This window comes from Oryctolagus cuniculus, chromosome 18, assembly GCF_964237555.1.
Source record: "Oryctolagus cuniculus chromosome 18, mOryCun1.1, whole genome shotgun sequence".
Classification (NCBI taxonomy): domain Eukaryota; kingdom Metazoa; phylum Chordata; class Mammalia; order Lagomorpha; family Leporidae; genus Oryctolagus; species Oryctolagus cuniculus.
This window is the reverse complement of record NC_091449.1, coordinates 29,011,917-29,028,168: the sequence shown is the minus strand read 5'-3', so window position 1 is coordinate 29,028,168 and position 16,252 is coordinate 29,011,917. Positions and strand designations below refer to the sequence as shown.

General features: G+C 38.8%; 1 pseudogene; it reads left to right on the top strand.

The window, feature by feature from the left end:
- Positions 1-13,061: 13,061 nt before the first annotated feature.
- Positions 13,062-13,129, top strand: LOC138846834 (U6 spliceosomal RNA; annotated as a pseudogene).
- Positions 13,130-16,252: the final 3,123 nt, after the last annotated feature.

The following is a 16,252-nucleotide window of genomic DNA, read 5'->3' as shown; positions in this document are numbered from 1 at the left end:
GTATTGTGTCAGAATACAAAATTTGGGAAGGAAGAAGGCAAAACCAACTCAGACCCAGAAAACATTTAGGAAATTGCCGCTCAAGAAATCACAAATCAGCTGAAGCACCCAAAAAAATGTCAGGATGCCAGAATTGGAACACGCCAACAGCTGTGCCCTGATTGAAAAAGAACCTTCCTCTTGTGCCCTGAACTCAATATGCCAGCCTCAAAACCAAAGCTCACATCAGAAAATTCATTACAAACCATGATAAATAAGAAAAATTTGAAAAAAGCCAAGGAAATGCAGGAGTTCTTAGTGATATTGGGCTTGATTTATTCTCTTATTGCTGGCTGGTTGCAGATTCATCAACAACTCCCAGCTGAGTGTCTGTGGTTTCTGACTGAATTAACATGAAAATCGCAGTGAAACTCGCTTTGGAGGCAATTAATATCTGTCACCTCAGCCAAAGTGTTCCACTTTATTTTCCAATACACAAAAACTCACCTTGGTCATGCTACCTGCAGATTTCTAAGCTTCAAACACAATTTGTTTTGTTGTTTATTTAATAATGGCTACTGTGCCCAAACTCTTGTTTGTATTGTGTCAGAATGCAAAATTTCAAAAGGGAGAAGGCAAAAGCAACTCAGACCCAGAAAACATTTAGGAAATTTTCACTCAAGAAACCAAAAGTCAGCTGAGGCACCCAAAACAATGACAGCAAGCCAGAATTGGAGCATGCCAACAGCTGTGCCCTGATTGAAAAAGAACCTTCCTCTTGTGCCCTGAACTCAATATGCCAGCCTCAAAACCAAAGCTCACATCAGAAAATTCATTACAAACCATGATACATAAGAAAAATGAGAAAAAAGCCAAAGAAATGCAAGAATCCCTAATTATATTGGGCTTGATTTAGTCGCAAGGAAACCGGCTGTTCCCGGATTCATTCGCCCCTCAAGCTGACGGCCTGTGGAATTCTGACTGAATTAACCTGAAAATCGCAGTGAAACTCAGTTTGGAGGCAATTAATATCTGTCACCTCAGCCAAAGTGTTCCATTTGATTTTCCCAAACAGAAAAACTCACCTCGGTTGTTTTACCTGTAGATGTCTAAGTCTCAACATCCTATTTGTGTGTGTTTTATTTCATAATGGCTACTCTGTCCAAACTCTTGTTTATATTGCATCAGAATACAAAATTTGGGAAGGAAGAAGGCAACACCAAATCAGACCCAGAAAACATTTAGGAAATTGCCGCTCAAGAAGCCAAAAGTCACTGAGGCACCCAAAACAATGACAGCAAGCCAGAAGTGGAGCAAGCCAACAGCTGTGCCCTGATTGAAAAAGAACCTACCTCTTGTGCCCTGAACTCAATATGCCAGCCTCAAAACCAAAGGTCACATCAGAAAATTCATTACAAGCCATGATAAATAAGAAAAAAGAGAAAAAAGCCAAAGAAATGCAAGAATCCATAATGATATAGGGCTTGATTTAGTCGCTAGGAAACCGGCTGTTCCTGGATTCATCTACCCCTCCAACTGACTGCCTGTGGAATTCTGACTGAATTAACCTGAAAATCACAGTGAAACTCAGTTTGGAGGCAATTAATATCTGTCACCTCAGCCAAAGTGTTCCATTTGATTTTCCAAAACAAAAAAACTCACCTTGGTAGTGTTACTTGTAGATTTCTAAGCTTCAAACGCCTATTAGTTGTGTTTTTTCTTTCGTAATGGCTATTCTGTACAAACTCTTCTTTGCATTGCATCAGAATACAAAATTTGGGAAGGAAAAAGGCAAAGCCAACTCAGACCCTGAAAACATTTGGGAAATTGTCACACAAGAAACCACAAATCGGCTGAGGCACTCAAAACAATGACAGCAAGCCAGAAGTGGAGCAAGCCAACAGCTGTGCCCTGATTGAAAAAGAACCATCCTCTTGTGCCCTGAACTCCATATTGCAGCCTCAAAACCAAAGCTCACATCAGAAAATTCATTACAAACCATGATAAATAAGAAAAAATTGAAAAAGCCAAAGAAATGCAAGAATCCATACTGATATTGGGTTTGATTTAGTTGCAAGGAAACCGGCTGTTCCCAGATTCATCCACCACTAAAGCTGACTGCCTGTGGAATTCTGACTGAATTAACCTGACAATCTCAGTGAAACTCAAGAAACCAAATATCAGCTGAGGCACCCAAAACAAAGACAATAGCCAGAATTGGAGCAGGCCAACAGCTGTGCCCTGTTTGAAAAAGACCATTCCTCCGGTGCCCTGAACTCAAAATGCCAGCCTCAAAACCAAAGCTCACATCAGAAAATTCATTACAAACCATGATAAATAAGGGAAATGTGAAAAAGCCAAAGAAATGCAAGAGTCCTTTGTGATATTTGGCAGGATTTAGACACAAAGAAACTGGCTGTTTCCAGATTCATCCCCCCCTTCCACAGACTGACTTTGGAATTCTGATTGAATTCACCTCAAGATCGCTCTCACACTCCATTTGGAGGGAATTAGAATCTGTCACCTCAGCAGAAGCGTTCCATGTCATTTTCCAAAACACAGAATCTCACCTTGGTTGTGTTGCCTATGGATTTCTAATCCTGAAAGGTCAATTTGCTGTGTTTTTTTTTTCTTTCATAATGGCTACTCTGTCCAAAATTTTGCTTGTATTGCATCAGAATAGAAATATGGGAAGGAAGAAGACAAAACCAACTCAGACCCCGAAAACATTTAGGAAATTGCCACACAAGAAACCACAAATCAGCTGAGGCACCCAAAACAATGACAGCAAGCCAGAAGTGGAGCAAGCCAACAGCTGTGCCCTGATTGGAAAAGAACCTTCCTCTTGTGCCCTGAACTCAATATGCCAGCCTCAAAACCAAAGCTCACATCAGAAAATTCATTACAAACCATGATAAATAAGAAAAAAGAGAAAAAAGCCAAAAAAATGCAAGAATCCATAGTGATATAAGGCTTGATTTAGTTGCTAGGAAACCGGCTATTCCCGGATTCATCCACCCCTCCAGCTGACTGCCTGTGGAATTCTGACTGAATTAACCTGAAAATCACTGTGAAACTCAGTTTGGAGGCCATTAATATCTGTCACCTCAGCCAAAGTGTTCCATTTTATTTTCATAAACACAAAAACTCACCTTGGTCATGTTACCTGTAGATTTCTAAGCTTCAAACGCCTATTAGTTGTGTTTTTTCTTTCATAATGGCTATTCTGTACAAACTCTTCTTTACATTGCATCAGAATACAAAATTTGGGAAGGAGGAACGCAAAGCCAACTCAGACCCTGAAAACATTTGGGAAATTGCCACACAAGAAACCACAAATCGGCTGAGGCACTCAAACAATGACAGCAAGCCAGAAGTGGAGCAAGCCAACAGCTGTGCCCTGATTGAAAAAGAACCATCCTCTTGTGCCCTGAACTCAATATGCCAGCCTCAAAACCAAAGCTCACATCAGAAAATTCATTACAAACCATGATAAATAAGAAAAAAGAGAAAAAAGCCAAAAAAATGCAAGAATCCATAATGATATAAGGCTTGATTTAGTTGCTAGGAAACCGGTTGTTCTCGGATTCATCCACCCCTCCAGCTGACTGCCTGTGGAAATCTGACTGAATTAACCTGAAAATCACTGTGAAACTCAGTTTGGAGGCCATTAATATCTGTCACCTCAGCCAAAGTGTTCCATTTTATTTTCATAAACACAAAAACTCACCTTGGTCATGTTACCTGTAGATTTCTAAGCTTCAAACGCCTATTTGTTGTGTTTTTTCTTTCATAATGGCTATTCTGTACAAACTCTTCTTTGCATTGCATCAGAATACAAAATTTGGGAATAAGAAGGCAAAACCGACTCAGACCCAGAAAACATTTTGGAAATTGCCACTCAAGAAACCAGAAATCGGCTGAGGCACCCAAAACAATGACAGCAAGCCAGAATTGGAGCAAGCCAACAGCTGTGCCCTGATTGAAAAAGAACCTTCCTCTTGTGCCCTGAACTCAATACGCCAGCCTCAAAACCAAAGCTCACATCAGAAAATTCATTACAAACCATGATAAATAAGGGAAATGTGAAAAAGCCAAAGAAATGCAAGAGTCCTTTGTGATATTTGGCAGGATTTAGACACAAAGAAACTGGCTGTTTCCAGATTCATCCCCCCCTTCCACAGACTGACTCTGGAATTCTGATTGAATTCACCTCAAGATCGCTCTCACACTCCATTTGGAGGGAATTAGAATCTGTCACCTCAGCAGAAGCGTTCCATGGCATTTTCCAAAACACAGATTCTCACCTTGGTTGTGTTGCCTATGGATTTCTAATCCTGAAAGGTCAATTTGCTGTGTTTTTTTTTTTTCTTTCATAATGGCTACTCTGTCCAAAATCTTGCTTGTATTGCATCAGAATACAAAATCTGGGAAGGAAGAAGAAAAAACCAACTCAGACCCCGAAAACATTTAGGAAATTGCCACACAAGAAACCACAAATCAGCTGAGGCACCCAAAACAATGACAGCAAGCCAGAAGTGGAGCAAGCCAACAGCTGTGCCCTGATTGAAAAAGAACCTTCCTCTTGTGCCCTGAACTCAATATGCCAGCCTCAAAACCAAAGCTCACATCAGAAAATTCATTACAAACCATGATAAATAAAACAAAGGGAAAAAAGCCAAAAAATGCAAGAATCCATAATGATATAGGGCTTGATTTAGTCGCTAGGAAACCGGCTGTTCCCAGATTCATCCACCCCTCCAGCTGACTGCCTGTGGAATTCTGACTGAATTAACCTGAAAATCACAGTGAAACTCAGTTTGGAGGCAATTAATATCTGTCACCTCAGCCAAAGTGTTCCATTTTATTTTCATAAACACAAAAACTCACCTTGGTCATGTTACCTGTAGATTTCTAAGCTTCAAACGCCTATTTGTTGTGTTTTTTTATTTCATAATGGCTATTCTGTACAAACTCTTCTTTGCATTGCATCAGAATACAAAATTTGGGAAGGAAGAAGGCAAAGCCAACACAGACCCTGAAAACATTTGGGAAATTGCCACACAAGAAACCACAAATCGGCTGAGGCACTCAAAACAATGACAGCAAGCCAGAAGTGGAGCAAGCCAACAGCTGTGCCCTGATTGAAAAAGAACCATCCTCTTGTGCCCTGAACTCCATATTGCAGCCTCAAAACCAAAGCTCACATCAGAAAATTCATTACAAACCATGATAAATAAGAAAAAATTGAAAAAGCCAAAGAAATGCAAGAATCCATAATGATATTGGGTTTGATTTAGTTGCAAGGAAACCGGCTGTTCCCAGATTCATCCACCACTAAAGCTGACTGCCTGTGGAATTCTGACTGAATTAACCTGACAATCCCAGTGAAACTCAAGAAACCAAATTTCAGCTGAGGCACCCAAAACAAAGACAATAGCCAGAATTGGAGCAAACCAACAGCTGTGTCCTGTTTGAAAAAGACCATTCCTCCGGTGCCCTGAACTCTATATTGCAGCCTCAAAACCAAAGCTCACATCAGAAAATTCATTACAAACCATGATAAATAAGGGAAATGTGAAAAAGCCAAAGAAATGCAAGAGTCCTTTGTGATATTTGGCTGGATTTAGACACAAAGAAACTGGCTGTTTCCAGATTCATCCCCCCCTTCCACAGACTGACTCTGGAATTCTGATTGAATTCACCTCAAAATCGCACTCACACTCCATTTGGAGGGAATTAGAATCTGTCCCCTCAGCAGAAGCGTTCCATGTCATTTTCCAAAACACAGAATCTCACCTTGGTTGTGTTGCCTATGGATTTCTAATCCTGAAAGGTCAATTTGCTGTGTTTTTTTTTTCTTTCATAATGGCTATTCTGTGCAAACTCTTCTTTGCATTGCATCAGAATACAAAATTTGGGAATAAGAAGGCAAAACCAACTCAGACCCCGAAAACATTTAGTAAATTGCGACACAAGAAACCACAAATCAGCTGAGGCACCCAAAACAATGACAGCAAGCCAGAAGTGGAGCAAGCCAACAGCTGTGCCCTGATTGAAAAAGAACCTTCCTCTTGTGCCCTGAACTCCATACGCCAGCCTCAAAACCAAAGCTCACATCAGAAAATTCATTACAAACCATGATAAATAAGAAAAAAGAGAAAAAAGCCAAAGAAATGCAAGAATCCATAATGATATAGGGCTTGATTTAGTCGCTAGGAAACCGGCTGTTCCCGGATTCATCCACCCCTCCAGCTGACTGCCTGTGGAATTCTGACTGAATTAACCTGAAAATCACAGTGAAACTCAGTTTGCAGGCAGTTAATATCTGTCACCTCAGCCAAAGTGTTCCATTTTTTTTTCCAAAACACAAAAACTCACCTTGGTCATGTTACCTGTAGATTTCTAAGCTTCAAATGCCTATTTGTAGTGTTTTCTATTTCATAATGGCTAATCTATACAAACTCTTCTTTGCATTGCATCAGAATACAAAATTTGGGAAGGAAGAAGGCAAAGCCAAGTCAGACCCTGAAAACATTTGGGAAATTGCCACACAAGAAACCACAAATCGGCTGAGGCACTCAAAACAATGACAGCAAGCCAGAATTGAAGCAGGCCAACAGCTATGCCCTGTTTGAAAAAGACCATTCCTCCTGTGCACTGAACTCTATATTGCAGCCTCAAAACCAAAGCTCACATCAGAAAATTCATTACAAACCATGATAAAAAGAAAAAAGAGAAAGAAGCCAAAGAAATGCAAGAGTCCTTTGTGATATTGGGCTTCATTTAGTTGCAAGGAAACCAGCTGTTCCCGGATTCATCCACCCCTCCTAGCTGACTGGCTGTGGAATTCTGATTGAATTCACCTGAAAATCGCACTCACTCTCGATTTGGAGGAAATTAATATCTGCCCCTCAGTGGAAGGGTTCTATGTCATTTTCCAAAACCCAAAAACTCATCTTGGTCATGTTGCCTATGATTTCTAATCATGAAAACCCAATATGTTCTGTTTTTCAATTTCCTGATGGATCCTCGTTCTAAACCCTTGTTTGTATTGCATCAGAATACACAATTTGAAAAGGAAAAAGGCAAAACCAACTCAGACCAACAAAGCATTTAGGAAAAAGTCGCTCAAAATGAAAAATTGCCTGAGGCACCCAAAGCAATTACAGAAAGCCAGAATTGGAGAGAAACAACAGCTGTGCCCTAATTGAAAAAGACCATTCCTCTGGTTCCCTGAACTCCTTAAGCCAGCCTCAAAACCACAACCCACATCAGAAAATTTATTACAAACCATGATAAATAAGAAAATGTGAAAAATGCAAAAAAGAAAAAGAAATGCAAGAGTCCTTCGTGATATGGCGCTTGTTTTAGTACAAGGAAACCAGCTGTTTCCGGATTCATCCACCCCTCCCAGCTGACTGACTGTGGAATTCTGATTGTATTCACCTGAAAAGAGAGAACATTTATAAGTATATTGGGACTGTGGAACCTGTCATTTACCAATCACATGTTAGACTGAATCATAGACCAAATATAGGGAAGAAATCCTATGCATGTAAACCTTGTGGGAATTCATTCAGTATTAAATACCCTCCATCACAGCACTCATATTGTGGAAAACCCTCATGTGTGTAATGATTGTGTGGAAACCACTCACCAGAAGTCAGATCTCATTAGACATCAGAGAATTCACACAGGGTTGAAATCTTACAAATCTAATGACTGTGGGAAGTTCTTTGGCCAGAAGAAACACCTCATAAATCATCAGAGAATTCACACAGGTGAGAAACCTTTTGAATGTAATGACTGTGGAAAATCCTTTGGCCAGAAGGCAAACCTCAGAAAGCATCAGAGAATTCACACAGGTGAGAAACCTTATGAATGCAATTACTATGGAAAATCCTTTGGCCAGAAGGCAAACCTCATAAATCATCAGAGAATTCACAGAGGGGAGAAACCTTATGAATGCAATCATTGTGGAAAAGCCTTTGCTGAGAAATCAAAGCTCACAAAGCATCAGACAATTTGTACTGGGGGAAACCTTATGATTGCAATGACTGTGGAAAAACCTTTGCTGAGAAGTCAAACCTCAGAAAGTATCAGAGCCTTCACACCATGGAGAAAGCTTATAAATGAAATGACTGTGGAAAAGCCTTTGGTCCTATCCTTGCATACCAAGGATAAATCCCACTTGGTCTGGGTGGATGATCTTTCTGATGCATTGTTGGATTCAATTGGCCAGAATTCTGTTGCAGATCTTTGCATGTATGTTCATCAGGGAAGTTGGTCTATAATTACTTTCTTTGTTGCACTTTTTTCAAGTTTAGGAATGAAGGTGATGTTGGCTTCATAGAAAGAATTTGGGAGAATCGCCTCTCTCTCAATTGTTTTGAATAACTTGAGAAGAATTGCAGTTAGTGCTTTAAATGTCTGTTAGAATTCAGCAGTGAAGCCTTCCAGTTTTGGGGTTTTCTTGGTAGTGATGGTCTTTATTACTGGTATCATTTCCATCTGGTTATGTGTGTGTTTAGGTTTTCTATATCTTTGTTGCTCAATTTAGGTAGGTTTTATGGATGGAAGGATGGTGGAAAGCCTCTTTGCTGTACTTCATAACTCATAAGATATCAGAGTATCCACACAGGGAATTTTCTACTTGACCTTTTTGTGCAAGTTATATCTCATGAAATATTAGAGAATTCACCAAGGGGAGAAATGCATGAATATAATACATGTGAATAGCCTTTGTGGTGCAAATCAGACCTCATCAAACATAAAAGAATTCTCATGGGGAGCAATTTTATGAATGTAATGACTCAGAGCCTTTTACCATAATTCAGCCCTCATTGTACATCATCAAATTCATATAGGGAAAAACTCCTTTGAAAGTAAAATCCCTTTAATTAGAAGCCATACCTCATAAGACAACAGGGAATTCACGTGGGAGAGAAACCTTATGGGTGTAATGAGTGTTGGAAAGCTCTGCCCAAATCTCTCCTTATATCAGAATGCACAACATATATATCTAATGAATGAAATAAATGTGAGAAAGTCATTTCACATAGGTAATGCCTCATAATCCATCATGGAATTTGAACAAGGGAGAGACCTTAACAATATAATGAATGTGGAAGAGCTTTTCTCCAAAATTCATGTAAGTATTGTGACAAAACCTTTTGCTGGAAATCACATCCTATCCAACAGAGACTCATGTAAAGGAGAAAGCTTATAAATATTATTAGAGTCAGAAGTCAATGGTACATCAGAGAATTGACACAGGTGGTTTCTTAGGCGTATACTGATTGTGCAAAAACATTTTCTTTGTTTCAGGCTTGTATAGACACAGAATTCACAAAAGGTGATAGTCTTTGCATGCTGTAAATACAATAAAACCTTTAGCCAGAAATTAGACATCAACAGACTTCAGAGAATTCATAAGGAACAAAAGTCTATGCAATGAATTTGGAAAATGTATTTCTGTTATAAATCAGTCTTCAATTCCCATGAATAGACTCACAAATGAGAAAACATGCATGCATAGAAAAGTTTTGTACCATAAATTATCTCTAGATGGTAAACTAATATATCACACAAAAGAAATATCATGAGTGTAATGGAATTGGGAAACCCTTTGCTATAAGGCAGATTTCCAGAAAGCTTAGCAAGATTACAGAAAAGTCTCTGAAAATGTAACATGTCTGAAAGATTTGTTGGCATCACAAACTGGAGGATAGCTCAAGTGCATGTGTTTTTGTGCCTGGCATCCAAATTGATATCTCTTTTTCTTTGATGAATTCCTTGTTTATTTATTTAGCAGATTTAGAGACAAAGGATTCCTGTCCATTGATTTACTACTATATGCCCACAATTGCCATGGTAAAGTATATGGCAAAAACTGAGTGCTGGGGGCTGTGAATCTGATTCATCACTGATAACATTGAAGACATTGGTTCCTGGTTCTTATGCTGCTATGCATGGAAATGTTTCTCTAATTTCATTTTCAAATAGTTCATTGTTAATATAAAGAAATGCTTCTAATTTTTAAAATTTCATTGAAATAATTTGTGATTAATGTGTCCTAGTCATGCATTATTACAGGGTGTAGTGCAATATTTGCACACATTTATGCAGTAAAAAGTGATCAAGCTAAGCAACTACAGTTTTATTAAGTTTTTAAAGAGTTATTTATTTGAAAGACAGAGTTACAGAGAGAAGTAGCAGCAGAGAGAGAGAGAGGTCTTCCTCTGCCGGTTCACTCCCCAGATGGCCACAATGGCCGGAGCTCTGCCAATCTGATTCCAGGAACCAGGAGCTTCTTCCAGATCTCCCACTTGGGTGCAGGGACCCAAGGACTTGGGCCATCTTCTACTGCTTTCCCAGGCCATAGCAGAGAGTTGGATCAGAAGAGGAGCAGCCAGGACTAGAACTGGTACCCACATGGGATGCTGGTGCTTCAGGCCAGGGTGTTAGCCCACTGTGCCACAATGCTGGCCCCCAAGCAACTACAGTTTCTAATTCTTCTCCATGATTTGAGACTACCAGCTCCTCTCCTTCAGTTCTTTACACAGAACCTAATATGGTTGAATGTAGTCATCTCATTATATTATGGAACACCAGAAGTTCTTTCTGCCTCTTTGATTTTTGATACCTATTATCCAATCCCCCTCTATCCCTAGCTGCTTCCCTTCTCAGCCTCTAGTAATCACAGTTCTGTGTTCAGATCCATTATTTTCTTTCACTTCCACATGCGACAAGGACCAGGTGACATTTGTGTTCCTGCTTCTGTCTTATTTCAATTAATTTAATAATATTTTGTTCTTTTTTTGTATCTAAAAGAGGTTGCCCTGTCCATTGTTTTTCACTGATGGACAGCTAGATTGGTTTCACATCCTGGCTGCAGTGAACTGTGTTATAGTGGCTGTGTTATGGGAAAATTGCTGTATCTTTGATATGCTCTCCTCCTTTCCTTCTAATAAAATTTCCTTATTCTATATAGCCAAGAGCAAGATAACTCTCACATGGTAGGTCAATTTTTATCTTAGTTTAATTTTTGTTATTTATTTGAAAGAGTTACAATAGAGGTAGAGACACAGAGAGGTCCTCCATTAGCTGGTTCGCTCTACAGATGACTACAAAGGCCAGAGTTATGCCATTCTGAAACCTGGAGACAGGAGCTTCCTCTGGGTCTCCCTCATGGGTGCATGGGCCCAAGGACTTGGGCCATCTTCTACTGCTATCCCAGGAGATAGCAGAGAGCTGTATTGGAAGAAGAGCAGCTGGAACTAGAACTGGCACCCAAATGGGATGCTGGCCCTTCAGGCCAGGGCTTTAACTCACTGCACAACAGCGCCAGCCCCAATTTTTATCCTTTTTAAGGAATGACCATACTGTTCTGCATAACATCTGTACTAACTTGTGTTTTCACCTACCATATATGGTGGTTTTCTTTTCCCATGTGCTCTCTAGCATTTGTTATTTTTTATCAGTTTGGCATAAAAATGATATAGTATTGTTCATGTTTTTGTGTATTTTGAAATCAGTTAATTTGTTTATTAAATCTTTATTATTTGAAAGGTGGATTTAGAGAGAGAGGGAAAGACATAGATAGCTTTCATCTGCTGGCTCACACCCCAGAGAGTTTCAACAGTTGAGCCTGGGGCATGCTGGAGTCAGGAGCTTCATCCAAGTCTCCCACATGAGTGGCAAGGACCTGAGTCCTTCGTCCATCTTCTGCTGGTTTCCCAGGTGTTTAGCAGTGAGCTAAATTGGAAGTGGAGATTCCTAAACTCAAAGTGGAACTCAGATGTTATGCTGGCCTCACAGATTGCAGCTTTCCCCACTTGGCCACAATGCCAGCCCCTCTATCAATTTAATTCCTCAAAAATAGCTCAGTAATGTTGGCATCTATCTCATTTTGTTTTTTCTCTGTTATTATTCAACTTATTGATGTCTTATTTTTGTTCACATTATTCCTCTCAATTGCTCTACCTGAGGTGAGTAGGGCTGCTGTGTTGCTTAAATGAAGTGTATGCTTTAGATTACTCATTTAATGAGTGCATGTCATTCACATAGCACTTCACTGAAGTTCTACTATGTCCCAAATCCTCTTCTAGGCACAGAATTTAGACCACTTTTCTCTTAGGCCCAGATCTTGCCTTTAACATACTACTTGGAATTTAGTAGCTCATGAAATCTGCAGACTGCATAAATGAATGAATATTTTGAGGGCTGTGCTTTTGTGGAGGAACTTCATAGGAGACCGAAGGAATAAAATAAATCAAAAGTATCCACAGTATATAGAATGTATACTATTTTACAAGTCACAGAGAAGAAGAAGAAGAAGGAAAGTAGTAAGACTAGAAAGTTTGTGGCAAGACTAACAGGCGCTGGTCAAGAACTTAATAAGCACATTAGGAAAGCAGTAAGGTTTCTTTTTTTTTTTTTTGAGGAAAAGTTTTTATTTCTAGTGATGAAATTGGCTACAGAACATTATGAAAGTTTAAAAATACAAAGAGAAATTGTCTATAATTAATAGATTCAAAATTTGACAATCAGTGAATATCATTATTAGTCATTACCAACAACAGTTATTGATTTGAAAGGCAGAGTGACAGGAAGAGGGAACCACTGCTTCACTCCCCAGACACTTGCAATAGCCAAAGCTTGACCAAGCCAAAACCAGGAACTGGGAATTCATTCTGGATGTCCCATTTGGGTGCAGGGACCCAAGCACTTCTGCCATCCTCCGTCTCCTCCCAGGGTGCACACTAGCAGAAACTTGCCTCAAAGCAGAGAAGCTACCACTCAAGCCAGGCATTTGTATATGGGATGTGGGTGTGTGGTGGTGATAGCAAGCCCTCATGGATAAAAAAAAAAAGACAAAGTTATTTCTATGCCAAGGAAATTACTCTGTAGTCTTTCTCTTATAAACTACGTATTGCTGAACCTAGATAATTTTTCCTTTATTTAACAATGACATGAAAATGTCAGTTGAGTTGGCTTTCCTGAAGACCTTGTTTCTTGAATATTAGTGGCTAGTTGAGATAAATTCTTTTCATCTCTTTCTCGCTTCGGCAGCACATGTGCTCGCTTCGGCAGCACATATACTAAAATTGGAACGATACAGAGAAGATTAGCATGCCCCTGCGCAGTAAGGTTTCTTTACCTCCCTGTAGACTCTGCTCTCCAGAGGTGAACAGGGTCCTCTAAACCCACTTGCTGCACACACAAACACCTGAGTGTTGTATTCTCCCACAGGTGTTGGAGACTGATATGGTGTTCTGATTTATATTTACATAATGGCTAGTGACATCGGGCATATTCACATGTTTTGACCATGTACATTTCTTCTGAGAAATGTCTATTCAGATCCTTGCCTGTTTCTTCACTGTATTTTTTGGAGTTTTTCCAATTCATGTAAATGTTCTGGAAATCTGTAAACATTCAGAGTTTTAATTTTTCCTGCCATCTGTTCATTGTATCTACACTCTGATGTTTACTTTGTTGTGAAGAAGTATCTTAGTTGGATATACTCAAATGTCTCTGTTTTTATTTTTGTGACTATTGCTATTGGAATCTTACCCAAAAGCTATTGTGTGTTGACAATATTTAGAGTTTCCCTATGTTTACTTGGGTTTGGGTCTTATGATTACATTTTAATTCACTGTGAGTTCACTTTCACATAGTGTAAGAGATGTTGGAGTCTCTTTTCAGGCTTCTACATATGGATAATCAAGTTCCTCTGCACCACTTGTGAAAGAGATTCTTCTTTCTCCAGTTCATTTTAGTTCCTTTGTTAAATATGAGTTGCTGGTAGAAATTTGGGTTTATTTCTATGCTACCAAGTCTTTTCCATTGAACTATGTGTCTGTTATTATATCAGTGCTAACACTTCTTCTTCTTTTTTTTTTTTTTTGCAGTATATTTATTTGAAAGGCAGAGTTACAGAGAGGTAGAGGCAGAGAGAGAGAGAGGTCTTCCATCCACTGGTTTACTCCCCAAATGGCCACAATGGCCGGAGCTCTGTTGATCTGAATCCAAGTGTCAGGAGCTTCTTCCAGGTCTCTATGCAGGTGCAGGGGCCCAAAGACTTTGGCCATTTTCTACTTTTTTCTCAGGCTATACCAGAGAGGGGTATACGAAGTGGAGCAGCTGGGAAACATACTGGCACCCATATGAGATGCCAGCACTGCAGACGGTGACTTTACCTGCTTTGTCATAGTGCTGACCCCTGTAATATGTCTTAAAATATGGTGTGATGTCTCCAGCTTTTTTTTGCTTTATAATATTGCTTTAGATGTTAAGCATCTCTCATGTTTCTATGTGAATTTTAGCATCATTTTTTCTAGCTCTGAGAACATTGTTGGTATGTTGATTGGGATTGCATTGAATTTGCAAATTGCTTTTGGTAGTATGGATATTTTGGTATTATTCTTCCCATTCACAAACATAAGTTTTCTGTGAGACTGTCAAAAAGCCTTGACAAAAATTGGACTTTATTACACAAAAATTCATCACTTTTTGGGATCATTTAAATCCATAATTTTGCACTAATATTTGATAAATAATTAAAGACTTTGAGCATTTTAGTAGGAGAAATTAAAATATTTATCAATTTATTCAAATATTGTTTAGATGTGATATTCAAATATTGTTTAGAGCCATTGTCTGTATTCCCTCTAAATTACGATCTTTTTGCTTTTTGCCTGTTAAACTTGTCCCTTGATTCAACAACCGTTTTTAATGTAATGTAAACTGAAAATGTCATTTCATAAGCTAAAAAAAATGACAAAGAAGGAAAAAGAAGGGAGGGAGGTTGAGTATATAATTATGTTCTCCGAATTTTTTCTATAAAACATATTGAATCATTTAAAAGCTAATTAAAATTAAACTCAAAATTGGACCATTATGACCAATATTTAAAACAAGTGATTAAAAACTGTAGATGTCTTCAATTTTGATTATCATTCTTCTTTAGAATATCTGAAAGAAATCCAGTTTCTCACTTTAAAATATACCAGTGTGTTAGAATTTAGTATTAAATGACTTTGTTTAAAAGTGTTATTTAATCTATTGCTTTAAGTAGTAATACTATGGCCATTGTAAAACAAAATCCTTATCATTTTTCATAAAACAGGAAGGGCCTTTAAAACATCATCACTAAAAATATTAAGAGACCTAAAATATAACATTCTTAAAACCCAAGTGATACCATTCAAAATTTTCAAATATGCAGGGATAGTTCATGTCAAGTAACTAAATAATTGTGAAGTGTATATATGGAATAGCTTCTATAAATTCTTTTGGCAAGGGCTGGCACTGTGGCATAGTGGGTGAGGCTGCCACCTGCAGTGCTGGTATTCCATAGGGGCATCAGTTCAAGACCTGGCTGCTCCACTTCCTATCCAGCTCTCTGCTATGGCCTGGGAAACACTATAAAATGGTACAAGTCCTTGGGCCCCTGCAACTGCATAGGAGACCAGGAAGAGGCTCCTGGTTCCTGCCTTCCAGTCAGCACAGCTGCAGCCATGGAGGCCAACTGTGGAGTGAACCAGTGAATGGAAGACCACTCTCTCTGCCTCTCCTTCTCTCTCTGTGTAATTCTGACTTTCAAATAATATAAATAAATCTTTAAAAAATTCTTTTGGCAAATAGATGAAGCTATTTGTTATACATTTCAAATAAATAGCAAACATACTAGAAAAATATATTGAATAAAATTTAAGCAACTCATAGCTATACACAGAAATTTCTCACCATAACAACATAGCAACCACTAAATTTCCAAATTCAATTTTCCACAACTTAGAATCTTTAACTCCAGAAGGAGTACAAAATTGACAGAACAGTGGCCTATGTATCAGGATACCTAATGCTAATACAGAATTATCCCTGCCACAACTTACCTATGTGACCTTGAACAATTCACTTTACTTCTCTGGGCTTGGCATTTAGCATCCTCATGTGATAAAGGAGGCTTGGATAAGATCAGTTGTACTCTATCTTGAGACTTCAATGATCTCTCAGTTTCCAAACAGGCACCTTAAGGGAAAGTAAACCTTTAGATCAAAGCTTACATTTTTAAATATAAATATATTTTAAACTGTTTCTACAACTAGTACAAAACAACACATTCAAATGTGTACCATGCCACTTTTCAATATTTGGGAATAATTAATGCATCATTTTAGAGCATTGTCTTGAGGCCAGTGCTGTGGTGTAGCTAGTAAAGCCACTGCATGCAGTGGGGGCATCCCATATGGAGGCCGGTTCA